This window comes from Anser brachyrhynchus (genome assembly GCF_964034855.1).
Source record: "Anser brachyrhynchus genome assembly, chromosome: 4".
In the NCBI taxonomy this organism is placed as follows: domain Eukaryota; kingdom Metazoa; phylum Chordata; class Aves; order Anseriformes; family Anatidae; genus Anser; species Anser brachyrhynchus.
In genome coordinates this window covers 56,389,378-56,412,717 of record NC_137698.1, presented here as the reverse complement: position 1 = coordinate 56,412,717, position 23,340 = coordinate 56,389,378, and positions in this window count along the sequence as shown.

Sequence of the window (23,340 nt, the reverse complement as noted above, 5' to 3'; positions counted from 1 at the left end):
CAAAGGTCTTAAGAAAGTTTAATAAAATCAACAATAAAGCCTTGGTTAGAGTAGTACTATTTAAATAAATAGCTTTCACTAAATTTGGCTTGGGTCTTGTACTAGCAATTAGCAAGGCCAGATTCCGTCAGCCTTTCTATACTTATTTTCTTACATGGGCAGCGATTCCAATGGCTTTTTAGAAACTTCTCAAGAAACAAGATGCTATCCACTGTAAATAAGCGTGGCAGAACCTGACCACCAAAACTCTGAACAATCACATTTCTAAATGATCAGAACCTCTGATTCCATATGGACAAGCTAGATAAGTGGGCACATGTGAACCTGATAAAGCTCAACAAGTCTAAGTGCAAGGTGCTGCACCTGTACTGGGAGAAGAACTCATTGAGAGCAGCCCTGCAGAGAAAGACATGGGGGTTCTGGTGGACAAAAAGTTTGACATGAGCCAGCAGTGGGTAATTGATGATCACAGGGCTGGAACACCTCTCCTATGAAGAAAGGCAGAGAGAGCTGGGGCTGTTAGCCTAAAGAAGAGAAGGTTCTGGGTTGACCTTATTGCAGCCTTTCAGTACTTACAGGGGGCTTATAAGAAATATGGAGAGCAACTTTTTGCTTGGGCAGATAATGATAGGAGAATGGGGAATAGTTTTAAACTAAAGGAGAGGAGATTTAGATTAGATGCTAGGAGGAAATTCTTCACTGAGAGGGTGGTGAGGAACTGGAGCAGGTTGTTCCATCCCTGTAGGTGTTCAAGACCAGGTTGGATGAGGCCCTGGGCAACCTGATCTGGTTGGTGGCATCCCTGCCCATGGCAGCGGGGTTGGAACTAGATGGTCTTTACAGTAACTTCCAACCCAAGACGTTCTGTGAAGTGTATTTTATTATGCTTTCCCCCTGGGCTACCCTTTCATTCAATTAGTCAATGTGAAATAACAACTTTGCACTAGTGTCATTATAGAATTCTCTAGTGCTCATCAGTAGCAACTTATTCCGTGGGTAAGTTAACTCATGCTATCACTTGGACTGCTGCCGGTGCTTCAGCTGAAATACTTTAAATTTAGTTAGGATATTTCTACTCTATAGCTCCAGTCACCACAGATGTACTTCACATGCTCTAAAATTATCATAAAACAAATAGATACATATGTATGCTCACACTTCCAAATAAAACCTATTGGTTTATAAAACCGTGTTAGTAACTTCACAGATAGAATGAAAACAATTTTTTTGTCTGCAATGAACTTAATCAAAAGATATCATCAATACTAATTGGAAGAAAGCTAAAGGTCAAAACTTCTTGAACTTTCTCTTAAGCTGCTTCAAACACTGCTGACCTTTAACACTTGCATCAGATTTTTCTCATGACTGGTGTTGGCCTATGGTGCGTGTTTTCAAAAAGCTTCAGTGAACATTCTTCAGGTATCTTTAAGATGTGAGTCAAGGAAAAATACATCATTTGAACAATTTGATAAAGTTGGCAACTTTCTTTTGTATAACTATAATGCCCTCAAGCTTTGGAGCAGAACACTGACATTTGGAACGGTAGCTTTTGTATTTGTATCATGTATCTTCATGAATGTGTCCAAAATTCAGTCAAATTGTAAGATCTTGAAATATTGTAGACTGCACATAGTCATGAGTTATTTCATTGATTTTATCAATTGATGTGCATACAAAATCATTTAACATGTCCAAGCTTCTCATGGATCATAAGATTTACTAAAATGGACCTCCAGTTTCTTCAAAATTGAGTATACTCTAGCCTTAAGCTGAAAGTGCTAACTTTCTGATTTATGTTTAAGAGCTATCCAATCCTAAGTGTCCTGCGTTGGAACTGAGCGCTTGACACCTAATTAACCTTGCTTCTTAATGATACAGAAGAAAAATCATAGTGATACAGAGAAGACGGACAAGTAGAAAACCAAATCTGAGGCATGAATCAGCTAATAGAGAATGTGAGAATAAAAAACGAGATCTAAGAAAACAAAACAAACAAAAAAAAGTTACGAAAGAAGGAGGGATATGCTGGACAAGAAAACTGAAACATGAGCTGCTGGGAAAAGAGAATAAACTAGGAAAAGCAAAAAGTCCAAACACAGATCAGTGTAGTATATATTCTAAGAATCCCTGCAAGAGGGGAAATGAACTAAGAATACAGGCATACGCTCATGGTAGTACCTAAACTTTCAGCTAAAATATAGAAAGTGATCTTGTGTTAATACATTGGAGCAGTAGTGATCCATAAGCCTGCCTTTAAAGTTAATTTAAATTTATATTTACAGAATCATAGAATCACTAAGGTTGGAAAAGTCCTTCAAGATTGTCTGGTCCAACCATCACCCTACTACCAATGTCAGCCACTAAACCATGTACCTAAGCACCACGTCCAACCTTTCCTTGAACACCCCCAGGATGGTGACTCCACCACTTTCTTGGGCAACCTGTTCCAATGCCTTACTATTCTTTCTGAGAAGAAATGTCTCCTAATTTCTAACCTAAACCTATCCTGGCACAACTTAAGGCCATTCCCTCTAGTCCTATCACTAGTTATCTGAGAGAGGAGGCCAACCCCCAGCTTCCCACACCTTCCTTTCAGGTAGTTGTAGAGAGCAATAAGGTCTCCCCTGAGCCTCCTGTTCTCCAGACTAGACAACCCCAGCTCCCTCAGCCGCTCCTCACAGGCCTTGTGTTCCAGGCCCTTCACCAACTTCATAGCCCTTCTCTGGACACATACCAGGGCCTCAATGTCCTTCTTGTACTGAGGGGCCCAAAACTGATCACAGTACTCGAGGTGTGGCCTCACCAGTGCAGAGTACAGGGGGACAATCACCTCCCTGGTCCTGCTGGCTATGCTGTTCCTGATACAAGTCAGGATGCTGTTGACCTTCTTGGCCACCTGGGCACACTGCCGGCTCATGTTCAGGTGAGCACATCAACTAACACCCCCAGATCTTTTTCCTCTGCACAGCTTTGCAGCCACTCTCCCTCCTAAGCTTGTAGCGCTGCATGGGGTTATTTTAATCACTAATAGATTGTTTATCTCGTGTAACTAGTTATTTAGAAGTTACATCTTTCACTTAAAGATACTCAAAATCAGTTGAAGAAGGGACATAGGTTCCTCACAAGGGAAATTAATCCTATTAATCAATCTTTTTCAGGATGGGTGAATATGTAGCTACTTATTTATCTTAACTCATTATAGAATAACAATTTACACTAGTCACCTAGCTTCTATATGTCTTAAGTTAGGTTAAATGCATCATCCCACCCTTAAGCCCTGCTCAAAGCTTATAGTGTAGCACGCAAACTCTGTACACACTGAGAAATAGTTAAGCACAGGGATTTCTGTACTTCTATGCATTTATACTTTTATATTTTTATCTATCTTTTCAAAAACAGTCCTTTAAAATGGTATCTTTTTTTATTCTCCTAGGAAAAGCTATGCAAAGAAACTACAGTAAATACTGGCTTTGATGAACAAGCTTTTCCACCACAAAGACAAAAGAAGTATGAGCATATTTCATTCCTTGAAAAGGTTAGCAAGCTATTTTGTAAAGTGGTTTCCTTGGGGCTCTCCAAAACAACTGGACCAGTTCTATGTAGAAACAATGCACAGAAGATATAAGGGGACCAGAGTCTTTTGAACCAGCAGCTATGCTACCTGCGGCTCTCCATAACAAGCAGACCAATTCCATGTGGAAACAGAATGAGCACAAGATATAAAAAGATCAAAATTGTTTGAACCAGCAGCTGTGCTACCTGCAGCAGTTAATCTTTCCTGGCAATCTGTTAGAGACACACATTCCTCAGGCTAAGAGGACTAAGAGGCTTTTGCTGACTGCTGTTCCTCTGAGAGAAGCCAAGTCCAATTCTCCCTTCATATTACTGAAACAGTTGCATTGTGGGCTCATATATATTGGGAAAAAAAATGAACTTTTATTTGGCTTATTGGAAAAGACATTTCTGATCAGTTGCTTTGAATAAGAGTATGTTGGTAACTCATTTCTTAACCAGATAATAGTTTAATTAAAAGCCAAAATCTTTTACTGTGAAGAAGCTGACATCACATAAAAAAATATTTAATAGTAGTATATAAGAATAACAATATTTATGCCGGGAAAAACAAACAAACAAAAAAAAACACTCAGACCCAATGTCTGCAAAGAAGACAAAGTAGAATTTTATACTCATAATTTGGAACGGAATCTTATTTTCCCTTAAAAATATCAGTATTATTTAAGGAACTGTTTCTCTGTTACTCTTATTGGACAAGAAATTTTAATAAAACAGCACTTGCTCTCTCCCCTGCCCTTTCCCCTTCTAAGAAATGTATTTCTAATTATGTGCCTTCTCACATCTTTTACAGACATTGTTGTTCAATGTTTTGTTCATGTCTATACTAAATCACATCTTTTTACATTTACTTTTTAAAGTGTCGTCTTTTACACTATGGACAATGATATAATACCCCAGAATAGCTTTTTTTTTTTTTTCTTTTTTCCAAACTTGCACTATTTTATCAAATATTTTGTTAGGAAAAGATACCAGAAGTTTTTTTTCAGTAGAAATGTTTGGCCATATTTCTTTGAAAAACTTTTGAGAAAAGGAACAGAGGAAAAGAGATCATTTTCATCAGTGTTTAAAACAAAACAAAAGAAAAATTGCATATATAATTATCCAAGCACAGTGCATACACATGAAAAAGTGAGGGCTTTTGAAGCAAACACAAAGTTACTTATTCTTACGATGTATAGGCAGTCTCTCAGTCTTCAGTCATCCTTTAGATGTACTGGGAAGCTCTGCTGCTGTTCTCCAACTTTTATGGTCTTCCCTGCAGAAGTGTAAAAAAAAGTGTAAAAAGGGTAAATGCAGCAGAAAAGGAGGACAGAGGAGAGGAGAACAGAGAAGAACAGAGGAGAACAGAGGAGAACAGAGGAGAGGAGGAGAGGAGAACAGAGGAGAGGGGAGGGGAGGGGAGGGGAGGGGAGGGGAGGGGAGGGGAGGGGAGGGGAGGGGAGGGGAGGGAAGGGAAGGGAAGGGAAGGGAAGGGAAGGGAAGGGAAGGGAAGGGAAGGGAAGGGAAGGGAAGGGAAGGGAAGGGAAGGGAAGGAAAAAGAACAATGAAAAAAAAAAGAAAAGAGCAGGAAAAAACAATCATCACAAACACTGAGTTCTTAATTTATTTTAATTTTATTACTTACAGGATAGCACAGGTATCCTTGAAAATCCAGCTCTTCTCTAATAAAATCTCATCACAATATTCTGGGAGTCACGTCATAGGACATGCATTTCAGAGAAAGCTTTCATTTCCCCCAAAAATCTGCATTGTCTATCTCTATCTACCCAGATAGACATCTAATCAGTTGTAAAGATTTGTTGTCTGAAGAAGGTGGTTTAACATGTGCAATAACTCAATCAATATTGTGATGAGGGAAGAGAACTTTTTGTTTAGAGATTCACATGAATCTAAGTCTAGGATGTAAGTCTCTGTATTTCTCTTCTGATTATCCAGGTATACATTGAATGCTTTTTATAATAATCCCGACCACACTGAACTTAAGAGATCCTGGCTTAGTAAGATTTGCTATACTTAAAGCTATTAAAACTGGAAAACAATTAGGAAAACAAAAACAAAGCATGCTAACTTTTTTTTTTTTAAGTTAATAAAAAGGAACATGAACCAATAAAAGTACAAAATAGCTGTGAAAATATAGAAATTTCCTGGAGTGTGGGGGTTTTGTGCACATTTAAAATATGCATATAGTCTGAAATATTTTCTTTTTACACTGTTCAATAGCTTGGAGATATTTTGTTTGTTTGCAGGGTATATGCCAACAAAGACCACAGTAGGTTTTGGTTTGTAATTAATCTGCCTATACATTTTTCTTCAATGTTTTTAAGGGTATAGCAGAGTAATCTGTCACCTGCAAGGCCACCAGGTTTTGAATGGCTTAGATTAAGCATGCGTATTTTCAGCACAGACCTTAACTGAACTCATGTTCATGTTGTTCAATGTTTTGTTCATGTCTATACTAAATCACATTACAAGATGTTTGCAAGTTTTTCTTGCAAATAATTCCTTTTTCATTAACACCTAATTGGTAGTGCACCATTATTAGCACTAGAAATTTCATACTATATTAATTTACATCTGTCAAATTCAACCTTTCACATATATGCCATGATGCTCTAGGATTCCCAGGTCCCACCTTTCACAATGATGGGACACTAGAGTCTTGCACTATTCTTTTCCTTTTTCTTTATTTCTTAACACTAGAAATATCTTTGTGAAGGCCAGCTGTGACATTTCAATATAAAATGTATTCTGGTTAGTGCCTGTCAAAGTGTTTGTGTGGAGTTATCTGTGCAGATAGATGTCTGCAGACATTAGGGAGGTCATGTATACTGTAAGATGCATGTTAGAATGCCTGAGCAGGTCTCTTGTAGTGTGTGCAGACAAGCAGGTAAGAAGAAAGATAACCTTTGGTTTTCGTAATAAAATATGTGAAAATCGTTCTTGAAAAGTAATGTTCAAAAAGATAGAAAAGGAAGAGCACTTTCTGTTCCAATGATGGCATATTAATTTGCTGTCAAGTTCAAAAGCAGCTTCTTATTTAAGAATAACCTCTCTGAACTTTACACAAGGGTGCTGTCACATAAACCTGAAGACATAATGGCTCCTTCTGTAGCTCCTAAGTAATGATTTTTAGCAGTCTATCAAGTGAAATGGAAGGCAACTAATAACAGACAAATTCCTTATTTCAGATAACCTCTATATCCCATATTTCACTTTTTCCCTTACCAGTCTTTCCCAATGCTACACAAATGAACACCTTTACTCATAAAACAACAACAAAAAATCCCTTTGTGTTCTCTTTTCATAGCTTTTCCATAATTCTTCAAAGAGGACAGAGTTATGCTAGCTAATATCACTGACCAGCAGCTATCAGAAAATTAACTTATAATCTATACGTATATAATAAGGACTAATAGCAAATATTTCTGTCTTTTCCTAATTACAGATAAAGAAAACTCAAAAGTTACAAGTTAAATCCTGCCTAAACTTTCTTCAAAGAAGGAAGTTGATAAAGAGATGGCTTTCAACCCATTCAGCCTGATAAAATCTGTAATCATTTTGGTCTTAACAGTGTTCTATAGAATCCTAGTCTAAATTAAGACTATTACACATCCTGAATATACTGGAGCATGAGGTTCAGATATACTCTATATACTGAAAAGAGCCAGAAGAAATACTATGGTCTGTGCCATATGGAAATATACCAAAATGCTGTTTCAGGACATTTTTACCTCTCTCTGCTGAAAATACAGGTACTTGTTTGGTATTTGGAAGTAACTTTATTATTGAAGGGCTTTGAGTATATTTTCACTCAGGTGGATTAAACATAAAAATGGAAGAAAATTATTCATAGGATTTGAAGACAAAACATACATTTTCAGAACATCATCCAATCCTTAGAAGTTCAGATGAATTTTCACACTCTGTGAGAACGCTTATTCTTCTGATTCATTTTACTGTACTTCTCAGATTCTCAGTGTACATTAACAACACACCAATTCCACAGTATTTACCATTTAGGGAATTTGAATCTTTCTCAAAACTAATGAACTAGCATTTTCTAAAAAAGGTACTACATAATTTATATCTCAAAGATGCTTCAAACAGAGACACTATTGAACATACTATTTCTTCACCCAGAAGAAATTGATATTTTTATATCCAATAAACTGGTTTTTAGAACTGAGAGGCTGAGTTAAATTTATACTTTTTGACTTCAGAGATCAATTATCACTGTCATAGTCTCTTGAAGAAGCAAACTATAAGAGATTTACTTCTTTAGTTATATATTTCTTCTGGATATTGCATACTGTATTGGAGATTCCATATAGAGGATGAATAAATAATGCAGGATGGATGAAGAAGGGATGACTTAGGTTTTTGGAGATGGTGGGATGTGACAGACATATAAACTGTTAAAGCCTTACTCATTCATTGTCTTATCAGTACAAGAATGAAACATGACAGATTAAAAGCAAAAACGAACAAAAAAGAAGGAGGTGGCACATACAGCTCCTAGCTATGTTGTGAAATTCCATTCTAGATGATATTACAGATGATAAAACTTTACATGTATTCAAAGGAAGACTAATGGAAAATAAATTCATTGAGGCTTGCTAAACATGAAGAAAACATTAAATCAGGAGGTCTCTGGCTACCAAATGGTTACAGGTAAAGTGCATTTCTCAACAAACGCCATTTCCTAATATCATCCTCATGCCTGTAGATTGTTAGTTTAATATAGAATTGTTTTGTTGGAAAATCCAAGTAATATTATTCAGTTGCTAGGTGAGAGTTTTAAACTATTCTTTAAATAATAATAATAACAATAACAATAATAATAGTAAATCAGAACACAGAATGGCAGAAAGCTACTAATGTAACAAAACTATTTAATAGCACTGGCATTCAGTAAGCATTCCCAGGTTAAGTAGACCATAAAAGCCCTGGGTGTTCCAGTGAAGAACAGACCTAACATGAGCCAGCTGGGCACCCTTGTGGCATGACGGAGAAAGTATCCTGGATTGCATTAGGCAGAATATTGCCAGTAGTTCAAGGCATGTGACCCTCACCTTCAGCTCAGTCCTGGTGAGACATATCTGGAGTACTTGGTCCAGATTTGGATTCCCCAGTAAAAAAGAGACATGGATTTACTAGAGGGGACCCAACAAAAGACCATGAGGACGGTGGAGGGACTAGAGCATCTGTCATATGAGAAAAGGCTGAGAGAGATGGAACTCTTTAGTCAGAAGAGAAAGCTCGTGGGGGCTCTTAATCAATGTGTATAAATACACAATGGGAGGAAACAAAGAATATGGAGCCGGACACACCTCGGTGCTGCCTGTTATCAAAAGAAGAGGAAAAAGGCAACAACTGAAATGGGAAATTGCATCTGGACATAAGAAAAACACTGTTTTTATGGTGAGCACAATTTAGCTACACCTTGTGAGTGTGTAAACCTTTCATGTTATGTATTTAATATAAATCCCAAATATCCATAATATCTTAAAGTTTGCAGTCTTTTATGTAGTCTGATTGTAATGATAATTAAAGATTTTCAATATGTAGCCAAATCCCTCATTTCTGGTACAGGATCTGACCTTAGTCCTGACCAGAGACAGCAAAAGGACTGTTCTCAATCTGACAGCTTTTTCCAGTCATACAGTTCTTCAGTTCCCGAAATGCCAAGAATGCTCAATGTGCTCAGTACATGATATTTTGCAAATTTGCAAAGCTCTGATCTTTATGTTGTTGGATCAGACATCAAACCAGCACTTAGATGAAGCAAACATTTTATTAAGAAAGCATAATGATCTGTTGTGTGTACTTACTGTCCTGGGAGTGGAGAGTGGTCTGTTTTGGAGTCAATGTGCATTTTGCGTCTTCAGTAAATAAATGTTATCAATGTAGCTTGCAATCTAGAAGCTAAATGTTACAGTAGCCAATTAATAGATAATTAGCTTATTTTGATTTAGACTACTGAACCACCTTTAGAGCTTACAACATGTGAAGAAAAAAGTGAACAGTTTGCTGAAAAGGTGAACAGTTCATGGATAGGTTGTGCACAACAACAAAAAAGTATGTTTAGAATACTATGTGTTAGAGATATTAAAAAAAAAGCAGTAGAAGAAGAAACATTAAACAGTTTAATAACATGTATCTCCCAGAAGTATTGTCTAAGGAAATCAATTTGATTTTTACTTAGAAATAATAAGATGGAATTTTATTTAGAATTCATTTTCAATATTTTCATTGACAAAACTCAATTTTTTGACTCGTTGATTATCAATCAAGAATATTCCTATATTTTAGGAATGTATTATATTAATGTATATAAAAAAGGCAGTTGTTTCAATAGGCAGAATATATTAACTTCAAACAAATAAGCTTTCTTTAGTATGAGAACAAAGCCTTCATCTTGACAGACTTAGAGATGCTCACTAGATATATATATATTTACTTCAGCATTTTGTTTGACAAGTGTTCTTCCTCTGCTTTAGATTCACTCAAAACTTTCAACACAAAATCCTTTATCTTTCAGTCACTTTAATGTTTTCATTAGCTTTACATGCCCTTTATTTGGGGTGGAGAATGGGAAGTGAAATACAGTTATGGGATGAGACCCAACAATCAGCTAAGCTGGGTTTTACAGTCTTTCAGATAATCTCTTTATCTCTCACATACAGCAGCTACACTAGTCTCTGCTGCAGCTTTTACCTTGTGCTGAACAAGAAACTTCAAGTTTTAGCCTCAGTGGAACTTGCTGTGCAATGAGTAGTGACATTATTTTACAGAAACCTTTCAAGGTATCAAACTAACAACTACTTCAAGGTGTAGCTGAACCACCCACCTTTAATAAAAGCTAACCAAAATCTTTTTTTTCAAAAAGTGAATTCTTTTTTACAAAAAGTGAATTCTAACTTTATTTTTCCCTTATTTCTTACTTCTGCCTAGGATCAGAGATGAGAAAAAAGGCTCACAAACAACCAAAAGCTGGTAGTGTGATCTTTCCAATATCTATGAAAATTACAATGCACTACAAATATTATGATACTAAGCTTAAGCCTGTAGATGTTTAAGACTGAGTTCTGGAAAAATGATATTTAAATAAATTTTCAAAATATAAAATACAGTTTATTGATATGGATCTATCGGATAATGATGGATATATTTATAACACACATGTAGAAAACATTGTGACTATGGGCAAAAGGAAAATAAAAATCCAAACAGCGGAATATGTTTTTGGTTCTTCAGGAGAATTAACTTACTACAATTAAATTGTCTGAGAAGACAGAACAGAAATTATAAGAAAGTCATAATATATATTAGTTTGTTGTTTGTTTGTTTGTTTGTTTCACAAGATCGTTGATGGTGGAATAAACTGTGATGTCAGACAGTGCAGGTCTTTCCAAAAGATTTGTCTCAGCCAGAGTATAAGTTATTGATTTCAGTAGAGGGAAATGTGAGCAAAATGAAACAAAGTGATAAGAAAATAAAAAGGGAGTGTTTATTGATTATTCTTGGCCTTTTAATCTATATTGTATGGTTGGAAAACAATACATTAAAAAAGAAATATCTAAAGAAAAGATTTCTAAATGCTTTCAAAGCCTATTTTCTACTGATTTCAACGCTAATAAATAATAAAAACAAAACTGGAAAAAAAAAAACACACAGCAAATACAAAAAATTGATACTCCAAGGAAAATATTTTTAGACCTGTGTCTAAAATTAATTTAGGCATAAACTTACTTTGATGGTGCATGAATTGATAGGTTGACAGTTAATTTTTCATAGGAAATAATAACAATACATTTAGTTTGAATAAAATTTAATGATATCAGTTTCCTATTTCCTCAATTTTCAAATTCTTAACAGCGGGCACAATGAAAATCATATTGGTTGATAATCATATCTGTGATGGTAGAATATTCATATATCAGAATCACAGAATCACAGAATCATCTAGGTTGGAAGAGACCTCCAAGATCACCTCGTCCAACCTAACACTAACAAGTCCTCCACTAAACCATATCACTAAGGGCTACATCTAAACGTCTTTTAAAGAACTCCAGGGATGGTGACTCAGCCACTTCCCTGGGCAGCCTATTCCAATGCCTAACAACCCTTTCAGTAAAGAAGTTCTTCCTACTATCCAACCTAAACCTCCCCTGGTGCAACTTTAGCCAATTCCCCCTCATCCTGTCACCAGGCATGTGGGAGAATAGACCAATCCCCACCTCGCTACAGCCTCCTTTAAGGTACCTATACAGTGCGATAAGGTTGCCCCTGACCCTTCTCTTTTCCAGGCTGAACAGTCCCAGCTCCCTCAGCCGCTCCTCGTAAGACTTGTTCTCCAGACCCCTCACCAGCTTTGTTGCCCTTCTCTGGACTCGCTCGAGCACCTCGATGTCCTTCTTGTAGCGAGGAGCCCAGAGCTGAACGCAGTACTTGGTGTGCGGCCTCACCAGAGCCGAGTACAGGGGGACAATCACTTCACTAGTCCTGCTGGCCACATTGTTTCTTATGCAAGCCAGGATGCTGTTGGCCTTCTTGGCCACCCGAGCACACTGTTGGCTTATATTCAGGCGACTATCAACCAATACTTCCAAGTCCTTCTCTGCCACGCAGCTTTCCAACCACTCATCTCCCAGCCTGTAGCGCTGCTTGGGGTTGTTGTGCCCCAGGTGCAGGACCCAGCACTTGGCCTTTTTTGAACTTCATACAGTTGGCCTCAGCCCATCGGTCCAGCCTATCCAGAGCCTTCCTACCCTCGAGCAGATCGACACACGCACCTAACTTGGTGTCATCTGCAAACTTACTGAGGGTGCACTCGATCCCCTCATCCAGATCATCAGTAAAGATATTGATATTGAAGAGAACTGGAGTAAGACATTTTCTGTTCATGGGACTGAACCCTAACTTGGTCTGTCAGAAACAGTGTATGCAAAAGGCACAACAATGTTTAAGAGAGATCTGAGAAGAAAGACTTAGTTGTCTATGAAAGCAAATGACTGAGATCTGTCAGGAGGCCTTCTAGTTCTATATTCTTCTAAGGAAGAAAATGTAAGGTCTTCTTAGTCTAGTACATAGATAAGCCAATGAATGAAGAAGAAAAAAAGGTATGAGAAAGTATTGTGTTTAAAGAGAGCATTCATAATCACAATTATGACCTACAGCAAAATGTTGGCATACTCTCATACAAATTGTCCAAATCCACCAAAGCAAATCATATGAATAATTCAAGCTCTTCAGTACTTTGGTTTATTTCTCTCTTGCTCACCCATCCTCAATAGTAGATATGCTCCTGTATATGATGCAGTCGTACGACTCTTTAGGAAAATGTTGACAATTTAGTAGAAGAGAGGAATCAAACTGAATTTAAATTGAACTCAGAACCCATGGAGAAGAAACAGTCTGAGTGCAAAAGATAGTAAAATCTGAGGTATTACTTCGAGTCATTTAATTTCTGAAGGGTATTGGTGTGTTTTTAGAATCCCTTAAAATCCTTTTAAAGGGGATTTAAGAATTCCTTTATCATTTACTTTGAGTAACACTCATTATTTCTTTAATTACTGCCATTAAATTACTACCATTATTATTGAAGTAAAGAAAGTATTAACATATTATGTTATTGTAATAAAATCATAATACACACTATTTCAAGAAATTGAAGCATTTTAATTCAGTCTCTTTTAAAATAGTCATAGTTATGTTCATACTGATTAAATAATAATAATAATAAATGTAATTTACAAATAACTTCACAAATAAATGAAAAAGGAAAATACATTTACTTCAACAGATATTTTATCAAAAATAGTTCTTTTTCACAATCCAAGTTATACCACAAAAAAAGCTGTATTTTAGTATGTGGTTTTTTTAATATAGCAGTATTCTTTTGTACTTCTTCATTTTTTCTGAGCTGTTAGATGTCAGCAAGAGGTTTCTTAGGGTGGTTAAATCTACTCTCACACTCGTGAAAAAATACACAAGCACTGTCTCAGGTGTTATACTTTCTTTTCTACATGGTGAGATACATAGAGCAGTTGAGCACATTATTAACCTTAGCAATAAGGCAAAGAAGAATAAATCAGAGGACAACTGTGGGACAAACATCCAAGGAAACAACAAAGGAAATTAAGGCATCTGTGCAGAGAAAAGAACTCATATCCCATGAATAAGAAGTTTATCATTCAGGATACCTGTCTAATAAAATGTGCATTGCAGGAGTCTAAAACTGAACAAGAACATTAACTGTGTTTTGAGACTGACATCCCATTATGTGGGATGATGCAACATGTATAGCATTCAATATATATTAAGGAAGTGTCCATAGGGTATAAAACAATTTAAGTGTGAGCTAGTACCTTTCTCCCCAAATGAAAACACTGCAAAATTTTTATTGTCATTTTTACCATCAATAATTTTCCCTATGAGTGAGGATAATGTGTTCCATATGTTGTCTATTGCAATTATCAACCCAGAATACTCCAAAGAAATGTAAAACAATGACCTTGATGTTATTGTGCATTATGATGACAATGAACCCATAGGATTAACTCTGTTCCTATTGAAATAGTATCTTTTTCAACATGAACTGCAGTCGTAGTACAGAACAATTCTCAAAGTTCAGATAAACAGATGGTGTGTATAAATTTTGCCATGCCCAGAAGAACTTTTTGAGATACAGCAACAAGAATCCATTATATGGCCATTATATGCTGTTCACATTATCCCTGTACCGACAACATAGGTGATTCCTTTTCTTTTTGGAACAGTTCCCACATCTATCTAAATCACTATCAGCCACTTTGTTACAAGCACATTAGTAATAATAATGGTATCTAATCTGTTTCTCAGCACAGTGATTTACGCATGTTAACTTTTCTTTATTGTGCAAACTATTATCCTCTCCAATAATTTCTTGCAGGTGGTGATGACTGATTTGTAAGGAATTATTTAAACTGGAATAACATACTGCAGTCAAATTCTGAAATCTTTATTAATAAATTTTTAAAGCATGTAGTAGCTTAGTATCAGTAGCTTTCTGTTTTGAAAGGGACTGTTCATATACTGTACATGCCAGTGTCCTGTTTAAAAAAATAAATACAAAAATCAAAGATATCATCTTCAAATATCTACAAACCAAAGCCAGATTCTTCAGATCTGCTCCATCTGTTATGAAACAGCTTCTTAAAATTGTAATGGGTAAATAGATGATCTGCCTGAATCTTTTTATACATAAGGTGCTATGTACAAAAGAGTATGTAAAATGTGGCTGATGTGGTGAGTGGATCATTTCAGTTTATCTATGAGAAAAACAAGGCAAAATGGATGATAGTTATCTTACTGTTAAGCTGCTTTTTCAGGCTGGCAGTCATCCTGTTCTGTTAGCAAAGACAAATTTTATTGCTTTTGTTCTAGATTATGCTTAATTATCTTAAAACTATTATGATGACTACTTTTGTTTCCTGAAATTATCTTACAAAGTCAAAGTATTGTACTTCTACTTATGTGCCTTAAAGTTACAACTAACATTTTAAGGTTGAACAATTTCACTGGATTTCGGAACTTCAGTTGTCTCCATTTTAGGTTATTTTATGTCACATACTTTGGTATATAACCACAGTACTTTAACTGCTGAAATACCTAAGTAATCCAAATGCTGTGAGTCCCATTGTTGCAGCTGCTGCACAAAGATAATAAATAGCTGTTTTTTTTTCCAAATGTTTGACAAAGAAAGCTGCTAGAGGAGGTGAAAATGCATACTAGGACTAAGAACAGGACAATACCTGAAAACAGACTTAACAAAATGAGTTAGAAAATGTGTTAGAAATGAACGTAGGCTGTTTAACAAACATTTTTTACATTAAATAATCTTAGCTTTTCCAATTGGACTTGTTATCAAAACAAGATTGGTTTATATGAATATAGAAATTCAATACTGTCTAATTGAGAAGAATTGAATTGAAATATTCATAATAAAATATTTTGATACCATTTTGTGTTCTGACATATTAAAAAAAAAAAGATTTTTTTTTTTTTACACAACATTATTCAGCACCTATGAACACAGCAAAAAATTTGTGAGTTATGGGGTTGGATTTTGTACACATACTAAGGTAGAGTTGTGTCTTGAAGACGTACCTGAAGCAGAAGGTCATTCAAAAGACTAAGATATAAAAGTTAAAGACACCTGGGATAAGATTAAGGTCAGCATCATTTGGCAAAGAGACTCTGGGAAATGTTCTTTCCATGAGATCAAATGGAAAGGGTATAGATCAAATGTGTATATCTTTGAAAGTAAAAAGAAATAGCCAAGGAATAAATGTGCTTAATATCAATTTTGCCTATTTGTCATTGTGTAAATAGGCAGGCAGTATTTTTCAGTGTTCCATAAGAAAGATGATTATTTTATGGTTATATTTTTAACTCAATACTTTCATACAGTGCAGATAGTTTTGTATGAAAAGTAAGAAAAAGACATATTGTTTGTTACTACCACCATTCTGTTGTGAATCATAGAATCATAGAATGTTTTGGGTTGGAAGGGACCTTAAAGAACACCTAATTCCAACCTCCCTGACATGGGCAGGGACACCTTCTAGGTTGCTCAAAGCCCCATCCAGCCTGGCCTTAAACACTTCCAGGGATGGGGCATCCACAGCTTCTTTGTGCAACCTGTTCTCGTGCCTCACTACCCTCAGAATAAAGAATTTATTCCTCATATCTAATTTAAACCTACCCTTTTTTAGTTCAAAGCCTTTACTCCTTGTGCTATCACTAGACTCCCTGTCAAAGAGGCCCTCCCCAGATTTCCTGTAGACCCCTTCAGGTACTGGAAGGCAGCTGTAAGGTTGTAGTGGGTTTATGTGGCAAGGTTTTGCTAGCAAGGGGCCATAGGCCTTATTTGGAGCAGTTCTCCATATATGCATATTTGAAAATTGCAGTTCTGCATATTTGCATATTTGCTCTGTTATTTGAAGCAGTTCTTGAAGAGCTGCTGCCTGTGGAAAGCCCACAATAATTGCTGAGCAATCTCCCCATCCTTATCTCAACCCTTGAGTCCTTTGCATCATACTTTGTCCCCCTTTCCCTTTGAGAAGGGGTAGTGAAAGAGTGGCTGTGGTGGAGCCCAGCTGCCCACCCAAGTAAAACCTCCACAAAGGTCTCCCTAGAGCCTTCTCATCTTGAGGCTGAACAACCCCAGCTCTCTCAACCTGTTTTCATAGGACAGGTGCTCCAGCCCTTTGATCATCTTCAAGGCCCTCCTCTGGACTCATTCATTGTATTAGTCTCTAAAAGCTGAAAGTTGAAGAATTAGAGCCCAAATCCATTGCTCAGTTTTTACTTCCTCTTGTATTTTGTTTAAATTTCATTAAGAGAACCAGTGACTCAATGTTATGTAATACTTTGAAAGCCTTATTTTATGGCTTTCAGAGGTGTTATATGATTTAAAAGATAATGGGGTAAATCCAACCCTGCATTGAAGGATTGTGTAAGTTTCCAAGTAACGATATTGAAGTGGAAAATTAGATAAAACTCTAAAGAAGATATTAGCAAACTCCATGTCCATTACCCACAGAGGACATTAACATACAGCAGAGTATTTCTACCTATAAAGGCTGTTGTTAATTAATGTTATAATATTTGTTAGGATAGTTACTGAAGATGACTTACACATCAAACCAATACTGAATTGTCTTGTGAAACCTAATGAATACTAACATAGCTCTATGCTTAAGAGCTAAAGCTTTAAAAGAAATTATTTAACATGTTAGACTTAGCAACAAATATTTATGTGTGTAATTAAAATTTTTATTTGATCTTGTACAATAAAGACTTGAAGATCTGAGGAACAACCTTAAACATTGCTATAGTGGATCTTCAGCTCCAAATGGATTTTTCCTCTAATGAGATCCATCCTCCTGAGAATAAAAAATCACTACCTAAAGTCCATTTGCTGAATATTCAAAAATCCTCTAGCTTTCATTGTTCCTTTTGATGGCATATTCTATACACAAGCAGAAAACAACTGCAAGTGAGATGAAAAGCCAGACACACTTATTAGGCAGATAATGTTTTGCTGTTTTGTTTTAGGGTTTTGTTTTTAATCTTAGGAAGTATGATGGTCTCAAAACAAACCAACCAATCAACCAAACAAACAAATAAACAAACAAACAAAAATAAAAAATGACAGAAAAATCAGAGAGATTCTGGTTCCTATTCTCCTAAGACTGCTACTCCACAGCCTCTACAGCTTCTCTGGGCACTTTGCTGGTCCATATTCACCTTGGAGCTTACCAAGTCCCCCAGGTCTGGTACCTTCCAGAGAGGAAAAAGATGCATTGTATTTGACATAAAGTTGAAGATGTTTCATTTGCTTTTTATGATGGATTTGTTATATGATTATCATGTATCCATACTCCTTGGAAACCACAGATAGAAAACCTTTCAAAAAGAGAGCATTGGGAACAGCAAGCATGGAGATACTAAAGGTAAATTGTGCCTCACAGGCCTGATTGCTTTTTACAGTCAGGTAATCGGCTGCATGGAAGAGTAATGAATGTTATATGCTTTAACTTTAATAAGGCCTTTGACATAGTTCCCCATAGATTCCTAACTGGCAAATTACTGTGATATGGACTAGATAAGTGGATGGTAAGGTTAAAAGTCCTAAAAAAAGCCTTGATCATCAGGCCCAAAAGCTGGTGATTACCAGTACAAAGTTCAGCTGGGAGCTGGTTACCGTTGGACAATGTATATATACACATGTATATATATTTTTTCTGATGAGATGAATGATGAGATAAAATGAATTCTCAGACAGAGAATATAAGGGAAGTGCTAGATATACCTGAGGGGAGGACTGCCATTAGGAGAAACCTTGACAGTGTGGAAAAATAAGTTTACAGGAATTTCATGAGCTTCTACTAATGCTAATGAAAAGACGTGGAGCTGGAGCAGAACAATTTCATGCCAAGAATGACAGGTTAGAAGGAAGGATTGTGAGGAATGATCTGGGGGTCCTTGTGAAACAATGGTGTGAGTCTCCAGCTTCCCTTTCAGCAAAGAATCCAATCACATACTTACAAGTGCTATGAAGAGAGTAGCCAGACGGTTAGAGGAAGTGATACTTCTCTGCTAGGCATTTGTGAGGGCCTCATCTCACAAATAGCCCAAAACTGAGCACTACATAGTGCAACAAATATATTGTAGTAAGCAAACAAGTCCAGTAGAGATTACCACGATAAATAGGAGGCTGGAAGAAAAGATTTAAAAGTTGGGGGGGGGGGGGGGGGGGGGAGGAAGGGAAGGGAAGGGAAGGGAAGGGAAGGGAAGGGAAGGGAAGGGAAGGGAAGGGAAGGGAAGGGAAGGGAAGGGAAGGGAAGGGAAGGGAAGGGAAGGGAAGGGAAGGGAAGGGAAGGGAAGGGAAGGGAAGGGAAGGGAAGGGAAGGGAAGGGAAGGGAAGGGAAGGGAAGGGAAGGGAAGGGAAGGGAAGGGAAGGGAAGGGAAGGGAAGGGAAGGGAAGGGAAGGGAAGGGAAGGGAAGGGAAGGGAAGGGAAGGGAAGGGAAGGGAAGGGAAGGGAAGGGAAGGGAAGGGAAGGGAAGGGAAGGGAAGGGAAGGGAAGGGAAGGGAAGGGAAGGGAAGGGAAGGGAAGGGAAGGGAAGGGAAGGGAAGGGAAGGGAAGGGAAGGGAAGGGAAGGGAAGGGAAGGGAAGGGAAGGGAAGGGAAGGGAAGGGAAGGGAAGGGAAGGGAAGGGAAGGGAAGGGAAGAAGAAAAGGAAAAAAAGAAAAGACTTAAGGAAGTCTGCGAGGACATCTTACTGTTTTCTTTGGTGACCCGATGGAAGGCTTTAGAAGAGACATAGCACGGCTTGGTGAGGCTCTTCGCAGAGATATACAGGCAAAGTATAAAAGGAAATAGATGCAACCTGTGAAGTACACAAATCAAAATAAGATAACTTTTTAACCTGACTGTGGTCAAAAACGGGAAGAAGTTGACCATAGAGATTATAGAATCTCCATCTGTGAAGCTATTCAAAATTTGGACAAGACCCCAAGCAACTTGTTTTAACTGGAATGGCTTTGAGCAGGAATGTGAACTTGCTGTCCTCTGAAGAATCCTTCCCACTTATGTATTGTATCATTTGTCTCTGAGTAATGTATGAGTAGCTTGAATACCAGTTTATGAAGTCATAAAACTACACACTCCTCAAAAGTAGGGAACAATTGAGAAATTGTCTCTATTTTATTTGCAAAGTATGTGTATATCTTCTAACTGCTAGAATCTCTGACCTAGCAAAACAGTAGCAGTTGAAATTAATGGTGCATGCCATCATCCAACACCTTTTCTGACACTTGAATAATGAAAGTTCCAGAGGATCAAGAAAGAGGTCGTGATGCATACTTAGCAAAGTCCTGATAATTTATCACTATTTAGCCACATTATAAATGAAAGCAAGGTTCATATGATCATTAAAGGTGATATCAAGGAAGATATTGTTCTCAAACATTTCAAGAACGTGGTAAAAAAAAAAAAAAAAAAAAGAACGGAATAGAGCTGGACTACTGTTAATGTCCAACTGGCAAAAGTGAGTCTGAAAAACTGGCAGAGGGTTAAGGTCTTCATCTCTGTCAAACTTGGGAAGCCACAATTGTCACACCATCTGTCTAATATAATGTCTTTGAACAATTCAGAGTTTATCAGAGATTCTGTCACATTCTTATTTCCAAGACTATTATGCAAAGAAACTGACTGTCATGAAAACAATCTAGTACAATTTCAATGTCCAAAACACCAATCCACTGGTAGCACTATCAGAGGATATCCAGAAGTCATTCTAGTCCAGAAATAATAAGGTATTTCAGATTATCATAAGCACGATGTGATCATTCGTAGCTCTTCAGAAGATAATGAAGATAGTCCACTTGGAAACCTGAAGATTTTCTGTTAAATCAATGTCTCTGTTGATCATTAGTTGGCATTAATACAGGTTTGTACCTACCCATTTCTCAATGCTTTTGACTAACCGGGCTCATTTGTCTGAACATTGTTGACTATCATTTTAACCATAAAACAAACAAACAAAATCCACAAAACAAAACAAACACCAAAACTATAAACCAACCACCCAAACAAAAACCAAAAAAAAACCAAACAAACAAAAAAAACACCTAGGGACTGATAGAAGGTCATTGAAATTTGTATGAACTTCTACTGTCTATAACATTTGAGACTGAAGGAGGACATGGAGGTAAGCAATAGAAACTAATGTTTCAATTCTTTGTGCTTGCTAACACAAAGAATCACAGAACAGAATTTGGTCTATGCATTCACCAACTTTCATACTAAGCCAGTTAAGTATTTTTTTCCTGACAGTCTGACTGTTTCAGGACCTGACATCTCTGATTTGAGATGAAATACTTTATCTGAACTATAAGAAATCTTCTTTTAATATTCAATCTTAATATTCACAACCTATATCTATTTCTTCATGTGTCAGCATTGCCCTTTGAGTCATCCATATTAATGTAAGCTAGAATGATATTGATACATGAATATTCTCTTTTTATTACTTCTGGGCATTTTGTAGCAGATTTGATCTGACCTTATTCTGAATGCTAAAAGACCTCCCCAAACCTTGAATTCTGTGATCTGTCATACTATCAAACTAACCTTCCCTTACTAAAACATTTTTTTTCCTGACTGTATGATCAAAAGGCCTTGAGATGTGCCTTGCATACCTCCTGACTGTATGATCAAAAGGCCTTGAGATGTGCCTTGCATACCATCTTTCTTCTAGTGTGTCTCTCCATAAATGAAATGCAGGGTTCTTAGTTTCATCTTTGGTGCAGTTCTTTCATACATTATGTAACATAACTTTTTACTGTTTTCTTAACCAGTCAATCAATAAATCAATCAATAATGAAGTATCACAGAATCAAAGAATTGTAGGGGTTGGAAGGGATCTCAAGAGATCATCGGGTCCAACCCCCCTGCCTAAGCAGGTTCCCTAGAGCAGGTTGCCCAGGTAGGTGTCCAGACAGGCCTAGAACATCTCCAGAGAAGGAGACTCAACAACCTCCCTGGGCAGCCTGTTCCAGTGCTCTGTCACCAAAATACCAAAAGTAACTTTTACTAAATCTGTTTTAGCAAAGCCTTTTCGATTTTCAAATACGTTTTCTTCCATTGTAAAGGTAAGTAATTAAACAAACAAAGAGTTTGAAATGAAAGAATGAAAAGCTATGAAAGATATTTTTTTGTTCAATGCCCTCATAATATCAGATACTGACATATATCCATCTGTGTTGCTGTATTCAGACAACTGGAATTCTGAGGGAAATGCAGACCTGAAGAAAGTGCACGAAGAAAACCATTCTTAACTTTTTATCTGTGAATATAACTTGTTATCTATAAATATATGGCAAGTCTGAATGTACAAAATATAAAATAGATGTGCAACATTTTCAAATTCATATTACAAGACATGTTGCAACATCCAGTTTAAAACATCAAGTTAGAACTAACTTCTTTAACATAAATTATGGTTGGAAAGACACAGAATAGAACACTTTAAACATATATTTAAGTTAATGATACATATATTGGAAATTCAAAGTTCACCTCAAATGTCTTGAAAGTCAAAGTAGATATTCTATAGACTTCAGCATTTTTGCCTGAGCCCAAAAAAATTTTGTGGCACAGGTCAGAATCATTTAAATTATTGCCTTGTTACATGAATTTTAGAAAAAAAACCCAAACCTTTATTTAGAAAGAAATAAGTCTTTCAGAAATAGTCCTTGCTTTAGGGTGATTGCTTTATGTCAACAGTATTCTTTTATAGACTTTTGAACTTGAAAGAATTTAAATTAATTTAAAATGTAGAGTACAACTCTGCATGCTTATGAATAACAAAATGAAAAAAAAATACTAGAATTATTCTATTGTGGTAAAAATGTTTATTTTGCAATTTTCATCCTTACTAATACATTATTTATTGTTGGTTTTAGCTTCAATCAACAAATAAAAACTTAGTACTTAAACACGTTACAAAAATCAAAGCAGAAGAGAAAAGAACAAGATGTTTTTAACATGAAATGATATTGATAAAGAATGCCATATTCATGAAAAACAGATTGCTCAGAAATTATTGTTTTATAATTAATGTATCGCTAAAATAATAAATATTTTTGTTATATCAAAAATACCTTCTTCTATCAATGGGACATATACAAAATTTATTATTCTCTTTTAAAGTATCCTATTGAAAATATTTATCAAAATCACATAAAAACTTGGTAACTCTTCATGAATGCTCCTGATTGGTAGGATTTTTTTGGTATTGTTTCACAGAAATAAACAAAACAGTTTAATTTCTGAAGGACAAAAAATGTCAAAACAAAGTAACTTCCAGCAAAATGCAAATATTGTTCTTTTTCAAATCTGAAATAAAAATAGCTTGATCTTTTAGAATGGAAAATATAAAAACATAACAAGCTTACATGTTTAAGTTACCTTAGAGACAAAGAAAGTCTTTTAAATGCATATACAATCTTAAATACAGAATATTTTAAAAGAAAAAATATATTTATGCCATAAGAAAGTGACATTTGAAGTTCTCACTTTTTGTCATAAATCCAGTAAACACATAACAACAATAAAAGTTGTATATCATTCTGACTATATTTTGTGTTATAGCACTACTCTATTAAGTGTTAAATTCAGTAGAACAATTTGTTACAGAATTTCTCAGGATT